The sequence below is a fragment of a genome, unplaced genomic scaffold, assembly GCF_019419815.1.
Source record: "Pyrus x bretschneideri cultivar Hongxiangsu unplaced genomic scaffold, Pyrus_bretschneideri_v1 Contig93, whole genome shotgun sequence".
Lineage (NCBI taxonomy): Eukaryota > Viridiplantae > Streptophyta > Magnoliopsida > Rosales > Rosaceae > Pyrus > Pyrus x bretschneideri.
Genome location: NW_025999835.1, coordinates 429,608 through 443,574, shown reverse-complemented (window position 1 = coordinate 443,574; position 13,967 = coordinate 429,608). Strand labels below are relative to the sequence as shown.

Sequence of the window (13,967 nt, the reverse complement as noted above, 5' to 3'; positions counted from 1 at the left end):
AGAGGGTGTATGTGAAGTAAAAAAGAGTATGTGGGTAGCACACCCCTATCTACAAACCATGGTTGGTTTGCCACCATTAATATGAAAATATGTTCAATTTGCAAGGAACCATCGTTATCTTTTTCTTTATATATATGGACGTAATCTAACCCAAGAATATCCCTCATAACTCTAATCCTCTTATCCCTCATGTTTATCACACCCTAAAATGTAGTTTTCATTCTCACAAGATGAAGAAAAATGTGGAATAAAAAGTTCATGACCCACATCACATGCATGTTACCTGCATGCACTCTACACTTATAATATGCCCTACGTACGTATGTGGAGCAATTATCGATGGGGTCAGATAATAAGGCAACCTCTTTTGTAAGCATCCTCTTTTAGAGTATAATCAAGGGTAGATATAGTGCCATTTGTCAACTCAATATAGGTGTAGTTAGTTGTGATTGTTAGAAAGGCGATTATGATGTATGGCTTTTCTATAAATATCAATAGGATGTAATAACTTCTATAAGAAGAAATAAAGAACAGTTTACAGAAAAAATCTCTCTCTCCCCTTTAAGTGTTCTCTTTATCTCTCTAAATTCCTTCAATTCTTGATCAATGGTTGATGCTTAACATGGTATCCATCGCAAGTGTTGCTTGCGCATCTTCGATCCTCTAGTTGCTTCCGCTACTCATTGCTCGTCGAGTTCTTCGTCTTTTTCCCATAGTGATTTTTGCAATTGGTGTTGTGGTTCTTCAAAGATTGGTATCTTCTTATTCGATTTCTAGGGTTTCTGGTACTGTCATCTTCGATTCTCTTCAAGGTTACAAATTTTTCTGCTCGTCTGGTGTTTGTGATATTGCCTCAGTTAAATCTCTCAATTGATATACGAAATTATGGTGACTGTTTCTCAACTTCAGATTGTTCAATCTCCCATAACATCTCTTGTTTCCACTGTTTCTGCATCTGTTCATGTGAAATTGGATGATTCTAATTACCTCAATTGGCAATTTCAAATGCAATTGTTGTTGGAAGGACATGGGATTATGGGATTTGTTGATGGGTCTACCCCTTGTCCTGCTCTTTTTGTTCAACATTCTGGAAATTCTAATGTTGATAATAACAATGAGACTTGTTCATCTACTGTTGAAAATGAGGATTACATTGTCTGGAAAATGCATGATCGGGCTTTAATGTAGGGCTGGGTTCGGTTCTCATCGGTTCGGTTTTTTCTCAAAACCGAAATCGAACCGAAATTTCGGTTCGGTTCAATTTTATTTCGGTTTTTTTCGGTTCGGTTTCGGTTTTATTTTTTATTTTTTCCTCCAAAATTATGCCTAGACTTCTTATGAAGCCACGGCCAACTCAGTGCCTGGTTTTTCTAAGAACAGATCCCCCAAACAACAAGCTCCATCCAGAGACCTACAGCGTAAGAAAGCAACCTAATTCCAATGTCCTTCTGAAAGAAATTGACATTCACATGCCACAACAATCACATTTCATAAATGTTAAGCGTTCTTGAAATGTAATACACTATATGAAGTAGCACCTGAAGAAATGGAAAACTTGCTAAACTTGCTTGTTGTGCTTGTTGGTTCTATGAAGAACTAAACAACCAAATTTTATACCGTATTAAGATCTAGCAAACATCACCCCAGTCCTGATGCAGAGTCGGTACCTGCTTTTCACCTAGCTTAATGACACCACTCTCAATAATAAGCACAGTTTTTCCAACACCAGCACCACCGAACAACCCAATCTTTCCTCCTCTTTGGTAGGGAGCAAGAAGGTCGACGACCTGTATATGAAGCAGATAACATAAGTATACTAAACATACACAGCACCACATAGAATCCAAAGGCAGTGGAGAAGAAAAGCACTAAGAGGATCGAATTCTATTACATTAGTTATGACAATAAAGGTTCATGCTAATACCTTGATTCCAGTAACAAGGATCTGCTGCTCCGTTGCTTGCTCAACAAAGGCAGGAGCTTCTCTGTGAATGGGCAGAAAGTGATCGGTGCCTGTTGGAGCGTTCATACAGAAATTGTCAGAAAGCTTGAGTGCAATGCATTAGCATATTGCAACAGAACATCCACACGACACCATCAAGTGATTATTTATTTTAAGTTTCACAAATTTCTTACTGATGCAACAGAATGCTAAATGATAAAAACTAAAATGGATAAATAGGAAAACTCCGACGAAAAGATCACAAATCAATCAAAACCCATCTCATTTCTATCAATACAATCACCAAAGTCAACATTTTGCCATCGAACACTAAAACCCTAACATTTCTCATCAAATCAGTAAGAATAGACAGGATAACAAGAATATATAGATTACAGTGATCGGAGAACCGGTGTTGAGCACGCGCTGTCCTCTCACAAGCCCCTCAGTCTCATCCATAGCAATGGTCCTGACCATGCTCTTACCCAAGTGCTGAGCCACCTCGAGCACCAACTGGATCGAGTTGTCCAGCACCTTAAGCGCGGTCAAGATCGGGGGAAGCATCTGCAAGCAGAGTCCTTGAAGGAGATGCAGGACGCCTTGGGACCCAGAATTCGGTTGATGTCGTTGCGGTTGTAGAGCTCGTAGTCGAAGCCCTCTGGGACCTTGATCACCTTCGACGGGTCGCCGTCCTGGACGATGATGAGGTGGTACTGCTGGAAGAAGGGCCTCCACATCTCGAGGAAATCGAGGTTTCGGATGGTGGGGATGACGATGTCGAGCTGCAGCTGCTTCTCAACGACGGAGAGCGAGAGAGAGGGAGGGAGAGAGAGATGGGTTGGAGTCTAGAGAGGAGAGGGAGGGAAGAGAGGCAGGGAAGGGGAATGAAAAATAAGGAGGAGGAGGGTTAGGGTTACAATAAAAAGATTAAAAATTTTAAAATCATCTCACAAATCCTGGAGGCATGAGGGTTCGAACCCATGCCTCCATGCTTGTAAAGTTTCACTGAAACCAACTTGGCAACAAGTTCTGTTTTGTTATGATTGTATGACTAAACTATTTATAAATATTCAAAAAAATTATATATATATCGGTTCGGTTCGGTTTCCAAGCCTCAAAAACCGAAACCGAACCGGTCAGATTCGGTTCGGTTCGGTTTGACAATTTCGGTTCGGTTTTTTTTCGGTTCGGTTTTTTTCGGCCTCGGTCCGGTTCGGTTGTCGATTTTTTTCGGTTTTCGATTTTTTGAACCCACCCCTACTTTAATGTAGTTGATTACTGCAACTTTATCTCCAGTTGCTGTCTTTTGTGCTATTGGCAGTGTTACTTCTCAAGATTTATGGACTAGATTAAAGGAACAATTCTCCACTGTTTCTTGAACTAGTATCTTTCAAATGAAGTCCAATCTACAAACAATCAAGAAAGGGTCTGATAGTGTGTCTCAGTATGCAAAAGATTAAAGAAGCTCGAGATTATCTTTCTGCTACCGGGGTACACTTTCCAGATGAGGATATTGTGATTCTTACACTTAATGGATTACCTCCTGAATATAGTACTTTTGGATGTGTGATTCGGGGCTGTGAGAATGTTATATCTCTTAAGGAGTTCAGATCTTAACTTCTTGTTGAGGAGCTCATTGTTGAAACTTTTTCATAGTCCACTTTTGTCTGCTATAGTTGCAAATCATTCTTCTGCTACCAAAAGATCTATATCTTAGTTTCATAATAATCCTGGTCAATCTAGTTTCTTCTCAGGAGAGAACTGACAGTTTAATCATAACAAACAAAAGGGCATGGGCAAGTTTAATCAAGGAGTCAAATTCAACAGACAGTCTTATAATGTGTATCCTAATTCCACTTCAGGAGTTTTTGGTTCTTCTCTAAATTTGTATGATGGTGAATCTCTTCCAGTCATCTGTCAGCTGTGCAACACATATGGTCACTCTGCATCTTTTTATGGATCAAGATCTCCATCAAAACAAGGCTGTCATATCTGTGGAAAGACAAACCACTCCACTTGCTTTTGTTTTTATAATGAAAAAGGGCCAAATTACATAGGTGTTTCTCAGTCTCATCAATTCAATGCCTCTTATGCTTTTTCTAGATATCCTTCACAAGTGCCAATGTCTTCTTGTCAATCTCCAAATATGCCTTACATGCATGCTATGAATACTATGGTCTCTCATCAACCACTAGGCTCTTCTTCTCAAAATTCTCCTCAATTTTGGCTTGCAAATTCAGGGGCTTCAAACCATATGACTTCTAACTTTAAAAATCTGTCTTTGGCTTCCCCATATCCAACTACTGAGCTTGTGCAAACTGCTAATGATGAAGGTTTGAATGTGTCTCATGTTGGCAGCAGTGTTATAAAGCCTTCCACTTATCCCATTAAATAGAATTCCATTTTATATGTACCAAAGTTAACTCATAACCTGTTATTAGTTCATAAAATATGTCTTGATAACAATTGTTGGCTCATTTTGATGCCTATTATTTTTAGATCCAGGACAAACCCACAGGGATAATCTTACGTAAAGGCCTGTGCAGTAATGGACTTTATCCCATACCAACTCTTACTCAATCTCGATCTTCAATTCATCAAGCTATTGCATATCTTAGACAACTTGTCAATTCCAGTGTTTGGCGTAAACGTTTATGTCATCCTTCTAATACTACTACCTCATTGATGCTGAAAAATGCCAATATCACATATGATAAAGACGTTGTTTCCACTGTGTGTCAAAGTTGTTTAGAGGGTAAATTCACTAGGTTACCTTTTTCACCTAGAACTCATCAATCTTCCATTCCATTTGAAATTGTACACAGTGACCTTTGACATCCTGCTCCTTGTACTTCTATAGATGGTTTCAAATATTATGTCACACTAATTGATGAGTGTACTCATTTTTGTTGGATATTCCCTTTTATCAATAAATCAAATTTCTTTGACACCTTTGTGAGTTTCTGTTCTTATATACATACTCAATTTTCTACTATTGTCAAAACATTACAAACTGATGGTGGTGGTGAGTAACACCAAGGCATTCTACATCACAAATCCTGCATCCACACCCCAACAAAATGGTTTGGCGGAGAGAAAACACAGGCATGTTATTGAAACCGCAATCACACTACTTCAACATGCTTCTCTACCTTCCAATTTTTGGTTTTTTGGTTGTCAAACTGCTTTTTACCTTATAAACAGAATGCCTATCCCCATTCTACAAAATAAATCTCATTTTGAAGCTTTATATGGCAAACTCTCCATCATCTCACATCTTAAGATCTTTGGTTGTTCATGTTTTCCCTTTCTCAAACCTTATAATGCAACTAAATTACAACCAAAGACTACTAAATGTGTTTTCCTTGGTTATGCTTCTCAGTACAAGGGTTATATTTGTTTTGATGTTTCTCGAAACAAGTATTACATATCCAGGCATGTGGTGTTCAATGAGTTAGACTTCCCATATAAAGACCTGATTTTTCATAATCATAAGTCCATTCTGCCTGAGTCTTCGAGCAATCTTTTTCATTCCACTTTCATTCCCACACTAGATAACATTTTGGTTTCTTCCTTATCTAGAAGTTCTATTTCAAATCATACACATCCTATTTTTACAACTCACGAGTCAATGCCATTGACACCAATTTCTCTTGCGGTCTTCTATTGATATGTTCCTCAAAGTCCTCTTGTTTCTCAGCCACAAATGTAATCACAGTCCATTACTATTGGCCCCAATTCTTCCTCTACACTCCCTATGGATTCTACACATAGTCCTGAGGATTCTATACCTATTGATTTAGTAAGCTCAACATTTTGTCCAGAGAATCTGCAAGTGGTCATTCTTGTTGCTCCCATTAACTCGCATTCTATGCAAACTCGGAGCAAAAGTTGTATCATCAAAAGAAAGGCATTACTTGCTGCCTTGGAGGACTCCAATGAAGTAGATCTATTAGCTATTGAACCTACATCTTATAAGAATGCTCTTAAGGTTCCAATTTGGTACAAGGCTATGCATGAGGAAATAAATGCCCTTCATCTTTAAGGAACTTGGTCCTTGGTCTCCTTACCATCTCAGAAGAATCTTGTAGGCTGTAAGTGGGTGTTTAAACTAAAAATGACTGCTGATGGTTCCATTACATGACATAAAGCTCGTTTGGTTGCCAAAGGTTTTAGTCCTGTGGTCAAACCAACCACGGTGAGGTTAGTTTTATCTCTTGCTGCTCAGTTTGGCTGGCCTCTCAAGCAAGTAGATGTGAAGAATGCATTTTTGCATGGTTTTTTGCAAGAAGAGGTCTATATGTCACAGCCTCAGGGGTTTGAAGATTCTAATAATCCACATCTTGTTTGTAAGTTTCACAAGTCTCTCTATGGCTTGAAACAAGCCCCTCGTGCATGGAATGAATGGTTCACTGTATTCCTTCCAACAATAAGATTCAAATCAACATACTCATATTCCTCTCTATTCATAAATACAATTGGCAGTGCAGTTGTGATTTTATTATTATGTGTTGATGATATTATAATTACTGGAAGTTCAATGACTGTTATACAATAGGTTATTTGTTTTCTTACTTCTGAGTTTGATCTTAAAGATCTTGGGGTTTCTCTCACAGTCTCAGTATATTCAAGTTCTATTGCAGAAGACAGAAATGATCGAATCCAAGCCTTGTGAGACTCCCTGCTTACCTTATAATAGACTTTTGAAGGATGATGGCATTCCATATACCAATCCTACTACCTATAGAAGCATTGTAGGTGCTTTACAATATCTTACATTTACTCGTCTAGATATCTCATTCTCTGTGCACTAACTATGTCAGTTTATGCAAAACCCTATGGTGTCTCACTTCACTGTTGTAAAGAGAATATTAAGGTATTTGAAAGGCACCATGCAGCTTGGTCTTATCTACTCCAAGAGTGACTTGACAATCCGAGCCTTTAGAGATGCTGATTGGGCAGGTGATCCAAATGATCGAAGGTCAACCATTGGTTTGGTGGTGTTTCTTGGTGCAAATCCTATCTCTTGGTATTCCAAAAAATAGCAAACTGTCTCTCGATCTTCCACAGAGGCTGAGTATGGGGCCATGTCTACTACATCCGCTGAGATTGATTGCATCTTACAACTCCTTTTGTTCCTACAGGTTCAAATACCTTCTCCACCTGTTCTTTTCTGTGACAACTTATCTTTTATCGCATTATCATTTAATCCTGTCCAGCATCAAAAGACGAAACATATCGAGGTGGATGTTCATTTTGTTAGGGAGAGGATTGCAAAGAAGCAACTTGGACTTCAGATTGTGTCCTCTCAAGAACAGTTTGCAAATATCTTCATTAAGGGACTTAGTGCACCATTATTTCAAACTCATTGTAACAATCTCATGCTTGGCTCATCCAAACATGGGATTCCGGGAGGGGGGGTGATGTTAGAGTATAATCAAGGGTAGATATAGTGCCACTTGTCAACTCAATATAGGTGTAGTTAGTCGGGATTGTTAGAGAGGTGGTGATAATGTATGGCTTCTCTATAAATATCAATAGGATGTAATAACTTCTGTAAGAAGAAAGAAAGAACGGTTTATAGAAAAATCTCTCTCTCTCTCTCTCTCTCTCTCCTCTAAGCTTTCTCCTTCTCTCTCTAAATTCCTTCGATTCTTGATCAATGGCTGATGCTTAACATCCTCTTCGTTAATGGTAGTTGAAACTTGAAATGCGTCTAGAAAAAAATTTACCATGCAAGCTAAAGTTCTTAGGATTCTTTCTCAAGGAAGAACAATCTGAAGGGTATGATAACTATCAGATGCTAAATTACTATCACAAAAATAACATGGCTGACACCCAACGCTACTACGATGGAGAAATTTTTATGCGTGCTTAAAAGACAATGTTGGTACACTGATAACGCTACGTGCTATAATATAATGGTGAAGACGTATGAGTTTGAATCCCACACAAGCGTTCTCTATTTGGCATATTTGTTAAGGAAAGAAAAATATTCACAAAAGGTCCAAACAAGCCTTGGACACAAGCATATGAAAGGCCTCAGCACTAAACTGTCTGTGTGGTTTCTTTAATTAGTATAAGTTTTGTGCATGATTCTCAAAATCTCATGGTCCCTCTTATATTCCCCATGAGCACATTTTTTTACAAGCTATAACGAGAGGAGGAGAAATCGAATCTTCAGCTTCGGATACATAAACTTTTAACCTCTAAAACTACATGCTTTTTGTTAAAGCTGAATGGTAAAAATCCAAGACGGATAAAATAGAGTAAATGGTCTCTGAATTATATATTATTCAAGTAAAAATTAGGTCCCTAAACTATTATTTTGGAAAAATAAGTTCTTAAACTCATTAAAAAATTGTCAATTTCGTTCCCACTATAAGATTCAAAGCTATTCAATCTGATTTCCTGTTAATTTAAGTCACATGACTCCACATGACACTTTTAGGAGGTAATACGACCATTTTTAGGTCCACAAACCCTTAGGCTGCGTATGGTACACGGAAATGAATTCATGGGAAATTAATTCCCATGCTTTTTCCTAGAGAATGGTTTCATTTCCTATGTTTGGTAATGCTGGGAACTTAAGTAACTAGGAAATATACCATTTTATTTCCTTTCCTATGTTTGGATAATTCATGGACTGGAAGCAAAGTATGTGTTCCAATAGTACCCTGAAAACTAGTAATAATGCAAAATTTGTTTATAAAATTCTAATATTTCCTTTTTTTTTTTTTAAGTAAATGAATGTACATTTGTTTGTTGGATTAATAGTTTGCCGGTTGCATTTAAAAAACAAAAATAGTTTGCTGTTGTAAACAAATGTACATTTGTCTGGTGGTCAAGGTGTCGAACCTCTTTGATGTCAAGCTCCAAGTGCGTTGCTTGTACCTTTGTCTGATCGGTGGATTTTATGTTGCTTTTTTATCCTCTTATTTGCAAGACCCTCCTCTGTTGGGTTTGTATTGTAATTCCAAATCTTGTATTTGCCCAGATGTTAATGAAATTTTCTGTTTTCACAAACAAAAAGGAGTTGTTGATGATTTCGAAACATGCAAAGCTCTCCCTTCAGAGTCAACACCTCTTGATGAGATTTAAACAAACAAAAATTGCATACTATTACCCCTAAAAAAAATCAATTACAAGAAACTGTAGAACTAAAATATTACATACGCAACCACTTAATACTTCGGTTTAGTGATATTTCTCTTCACTTGTAAGTGAGAGGTCTTAAGTTCCATTCTTGCCAAAAACGAATTTGAATCACATTATTACTAGTCCATTATGAGACTTAGTCCCTCTCCCACTCCTAATAGATAATATCGTAAAATTGCATACGCAAGATGCAGCTAGCAAACATTTTGGATGCGATTGTTGCGAAGGGCATATTTGTCATAAGAAAACAGTAGTTAATTCTTTGCTTTGGATTCTCCTGCGTCTTTGGTTCGTAACTCTATCATCTTCCAAATTATTGTAATAGTTTCGAATTTTCCTCCCTCCTCTTAATAATATTATTGTTAAAAGATAGAGTTATTTCACAATCTAAGAAAAAAAACCAAGGTGGATGAAAGGTTTCATTTCCCCCTCTACAATTTTCCACCCTTTTCCCACATACCAAATGCAGCCTTAACGTTGCATACATGTAGCGAATATGTTCTTAAACTTCTTTAAAGTTCACAATCTATCCTCAAGAGTGTATTAAATACAAGTAACACGACTTAAAACAGTAGAAAATTGAATATACTAGTTTCAAATGTTATGGTAGGAATTAAATTGGTCGTTTTTAATGAGATTATGAACTTACAAAATTGTTTAAAAACTTAAAATTCTTACTCAGATATTAATTCAGATACCAAATTGTCACTATTGGACAAATGAATGGGCTCTCCGAGTCTCCCTTAGGCTTTCAATGTGGCATCCAAAGTGGACTTAGGCTCAGTCCAACTGGCTGGGCTAGCCACACCAACAATGATTCTAGAGACATTGATTTCCAAGGTAACATCAGCAAATTAGGCGCATCAGCAAATCTTTGGGAAGAAAAAGGTGCATTAGAAATTAACCAAAGAAAGTTAACTACTATTCCCTTTTTTTTTTTTCTTTTTTTTTTTTACATAGACGATAACATTAGATTAGGAAACCGACGGATTTTGAACCCACGCCAAAATGCAAAGGCATAACATTTTTTCATCAATGTGGTAAAGGGCTACTTGCAAGTTAATTGCTATTCTCTCTCTCAAAAAAAAAAAAAAAAAAAAAAACACTTAACTACAAATTCATATGATTAAGGAACCCATATAATATCATCTTGCTGAAAAAATAGTTAAATAAAAGCCATGTAATCAAATTAAGACGGCAGTTTTGAAAGATTCTTGAGCACCTTCTTATACGAGGATCCTCTCTGGATTTTTTTTGTGGGGATCCTCACATCTTAGCAGTTTATCGTACATCGTGCAGCAAATTTCGTTAGGTACTATTTGTGTTTAATTTTAAATAAAAATATTTAAATGATTTCTGACCGCATGATGTACGATGAATGACTGAGATGTGAGGATCCCTAGGATCCCCACAATTTGGATATGCGATCCAAATCCCAGGCCCAGTATAGGGTTTGCTAATTTTAAAACCAAACACCAAAAACCTAATATGTTTATGTTTAGATAGTTTAACACAATTACGTAGTGTAACTAATTCATTTATGTAGTGACACGCGTATTTTTAGTACGGTTACTATATTCAATTGTATAAACTCTTCACTCACCTCACGTTATGAAATATACATTAATAACACCAATGACCATGCTCCAATAACATACAATAATTTACTCAAAGGGTGAAACGATAAGCAAAACAATTACAATTGCAGAAAGGGTGATGTTAAAGGCAATTCAAAAAAATTATTATGCAATCCTCCTCAAGTGTTTTTTTTTCACTTATATCTCTGTGGCCGTGTTTGGTACACTGGATAGGACATCGGATAGGACTAATAATACGGTGTTTGGTGTCCATTCATATTAGATAGTCACCGAATTAAACAATCCGGGCCCACCAACTTAATATGCTTGTTACCCGACTGAATATAGGATGATGTTTTTGCAGTGCCTTTAGACACCTTTGTCTGAATACAGTAGAAAACATTGCCGCACAACAAATAATGTGAACCAAAACGATAACTTGTTGTTGAGTTTTAAGTGTTTGCTTGTATGATGTTTCATAAGGAAACAACAACACAAGGATACAAGATATATAAGGCAAGGAGTGATCAACACACTGATCACCCTTCAATCACTCCCACACGACAACTCCATAAAACAAGGAGCAGAAAGTAACGTAAGGGAAAAGCTAAAAAGTTATAACCACCCTAAAAGTATGGGAAAGAAGATATAAGATCTTTACAAGATATAACTAGAAGTAAGGTGACAACTACACCTTAATCATCAACTTAACCAATAGCTCTGGATACCCACTCTTGATTTTCAATACTCCCCCTCAAGCTGGGTTCAAAATGTTGATGGAACCGAGCTTGAATAGAAAACGCTTAAACTAATTTGGAGGTAATGGTTTGGTGAAAATGTCAGCTAACTGATTAGCACTCTTTGTGTAAAGAGTTTGAATCACTTGAGTTTGCACTTGAGCACGGACATAGTGGCAATCAACCTCAATATGTTTTGTTCGTTCGTGGAACACTGGAATGGATGCTATATGCATTGGAGCTTGATTATCACAGTACATTGACATAGGTTGCTTTGTTTGAAACCCCAAATCACTCAACAGACCCTTAAGCCATATTAATTCACATGTTGTGAATGCCATCGATCTATACTCAGCTTCTGCACTCGATCTTGCAATGACATTTTGCTTTTTACTCTTCCATGTTACCAGATTTCCTCCCATAAATGTGCAATAACCTATGGCAGACTTTTGATCTATTTGGTTTCCTACCTAGTCAGCATCACAGTAACCAATAACTTGAGTGTTATCATTCTTCTTCATGAGAATTCCTCTTCCAATCAATCATTTGAGATAACGAAGTACTTTCTTAACGAGGTTGAAGTGTTCTATTGTAGGTGCATGCATGAATTGACTAGCTAAGCTCACTGCAAATGTAATATCTGGTCTTGTGATAGTTAAATAAATTAACTTACCAACATGCCGTTTATAGTAACCAATATTAGGTAGAGGTTTGCCTTCCAAGCTAAGCTTGAGCTTGCTGTCAAGAGGAGTTTGAATTGGCTTGGCATCCTTCATGTTTTATTCCGTGAGAAGATTGAGGATATATTTCCTTTGGTTAAGAAATAGCCCTTTACTTGATGAGGCCATTTCTATCCCCAAAAAATTTTAACCTTCCAAGATCTTTGATGGAGAACTTCTGTTGTAGAGAGACCTTGAGGTTTGTGATTTCATCAACATTGTCTCTTGTGATTATTAAGTCATCAACATAGATCAACATTACAAGTTTGCCAACCACTAATGTTCGAACAAACATGGATGAGTCTGCATGACTTCTTTGAAAAATAGCTTCTTCAAGAACCGAACTAAGTTTGGCATACCAGGCTCTTGAGGATTGTTTTAATCCATAAATGAATTTGTGCAACCTACACACCGTGCCAGGCTCATTGTATTGAGGATGTCCCAATGGTAGTTTCATGTAGACCTCCTCTTCAATGTCACCATGTAAGAATGCATTCTTCATATTCATTTGGTATAGAGACCATCTTTTATTCATAGCAATAGACAATAACACCCTCACAGTGTTCATCTTGGCAACTGGAGCGAATGTTTCCTTGTAGTCCATGGCATATGTTTGAGTGAATCCTCTAGCCACCAACCTAGCTTTGTGCCCTTCAATCAATCCATCTGAGTGGAATTTGATCTTGTAAATCCACTTACTACCAACTACCCTTTTTTTCAGGTGGAAGTCTAATTACACTCCAGGTGTTGTGATTAGTGAGAACACGAAGCTCTTCTTCCATGGCATTTCTCCACACTTCTTGGTAGCTTGCTTCTTGAAATGTTTGAGGCTCGCAGTGACTGGTGATGGTGTTCACATAGGCAACATAAGATTTTGAAACTTTTTGTTAAGACATGAAACCACTAATTGGATGCCTTGCTGAATAAGTCACATAATCTTAAAGCCTTGTAGGAGGATGCCTAGCACACACTGGATTTCTTTTGCCTTGGACCTGTTGTGTTTCTTCTGTCAAGCTTTCTGGCTCTTCATGAGGAGATTCTTCATTGTGCATCTGTTGGTAAAGATTGTGCTCACTAACTTGAGTTTCATCAGCTGCAGTAGGAGCATTAAGAGGTTGTATCTTGAAAGATAGTTCCTCAGCCCTTGGTAAGGGAAAAAACTCAAAACATGACTCCCCCTATGACTGATCATCAGACAGCTTGTTGTAAAAGGAGTTACTTTCATCAAATCGTATATCCCTTGAAACTACAACTTTCTTTAACTTGGGACTATAGCACTTGTAACCTTTTTGAGTAGATGAGTAACCAAGAAACATGCATTTGTTAGCCCTAGGGTTCAGTTTATCCATGTGTTGTGATTGAATATGAACATAGCATGTGCATCCAAACACTTTAAGATGTGACAGACTAACATCCCTTCCTTTTAACACTTCTATTAGAGATTTGAACTCCAAGACTCGACTTGGTAATCTGTTTATGATATATGCAGCTGTCATGACTCCTTGAGACCAAAATCTTTTTGGTATTTTCATGTACAACATTAGAGCTCTTTTTTTTTCAAGTAAGTCACGATTCTTTCTCTCGGCTATGCCGTTTGTTGTGGAGTACCAATACAACTAGTTTGATGCAAAATTCCATTACTGCTTAAATATTGTTTCATGATGTGTGACATATATTCCGAGCCATTATCAGATCTCAAAGTTTGGATTTGGGAATTGAAATGATTTTTGACAAGATTATGAAAGTCTATGAATGCTTCAGCAACTTCACTCTTAGATTTCAAAAGGTATAACCAAGTAACTCTCAAGAAATCATTTATGAAAGTTACAAAATA

The 13,967-nt window shown here is 37.3% G+C and overlaps 1 long non-coding RNA gene across 1 annotated transcript; it reads right to left on the bottom strand.

Annotated features, from left to right (window-relative positions):
* Positions 1-1,720: 1,720 nt before the first annotated feature.
* LOC125473674 lies at positions 1,721-2,092 on the bottom strand. The gene is made up of 2 exons (XR_007255497.1): positions 1,925-2,092; positions 1,721-1,787 (listed from the first exon to the last, which is right to left on the bottom strand). It is a non-coding gene; the product is annotated as an uncharacterized LOC125473674 (long non-coding RNA).
* Positions 2,093-13,967: the final 11,875 nt, after the last annotated feature.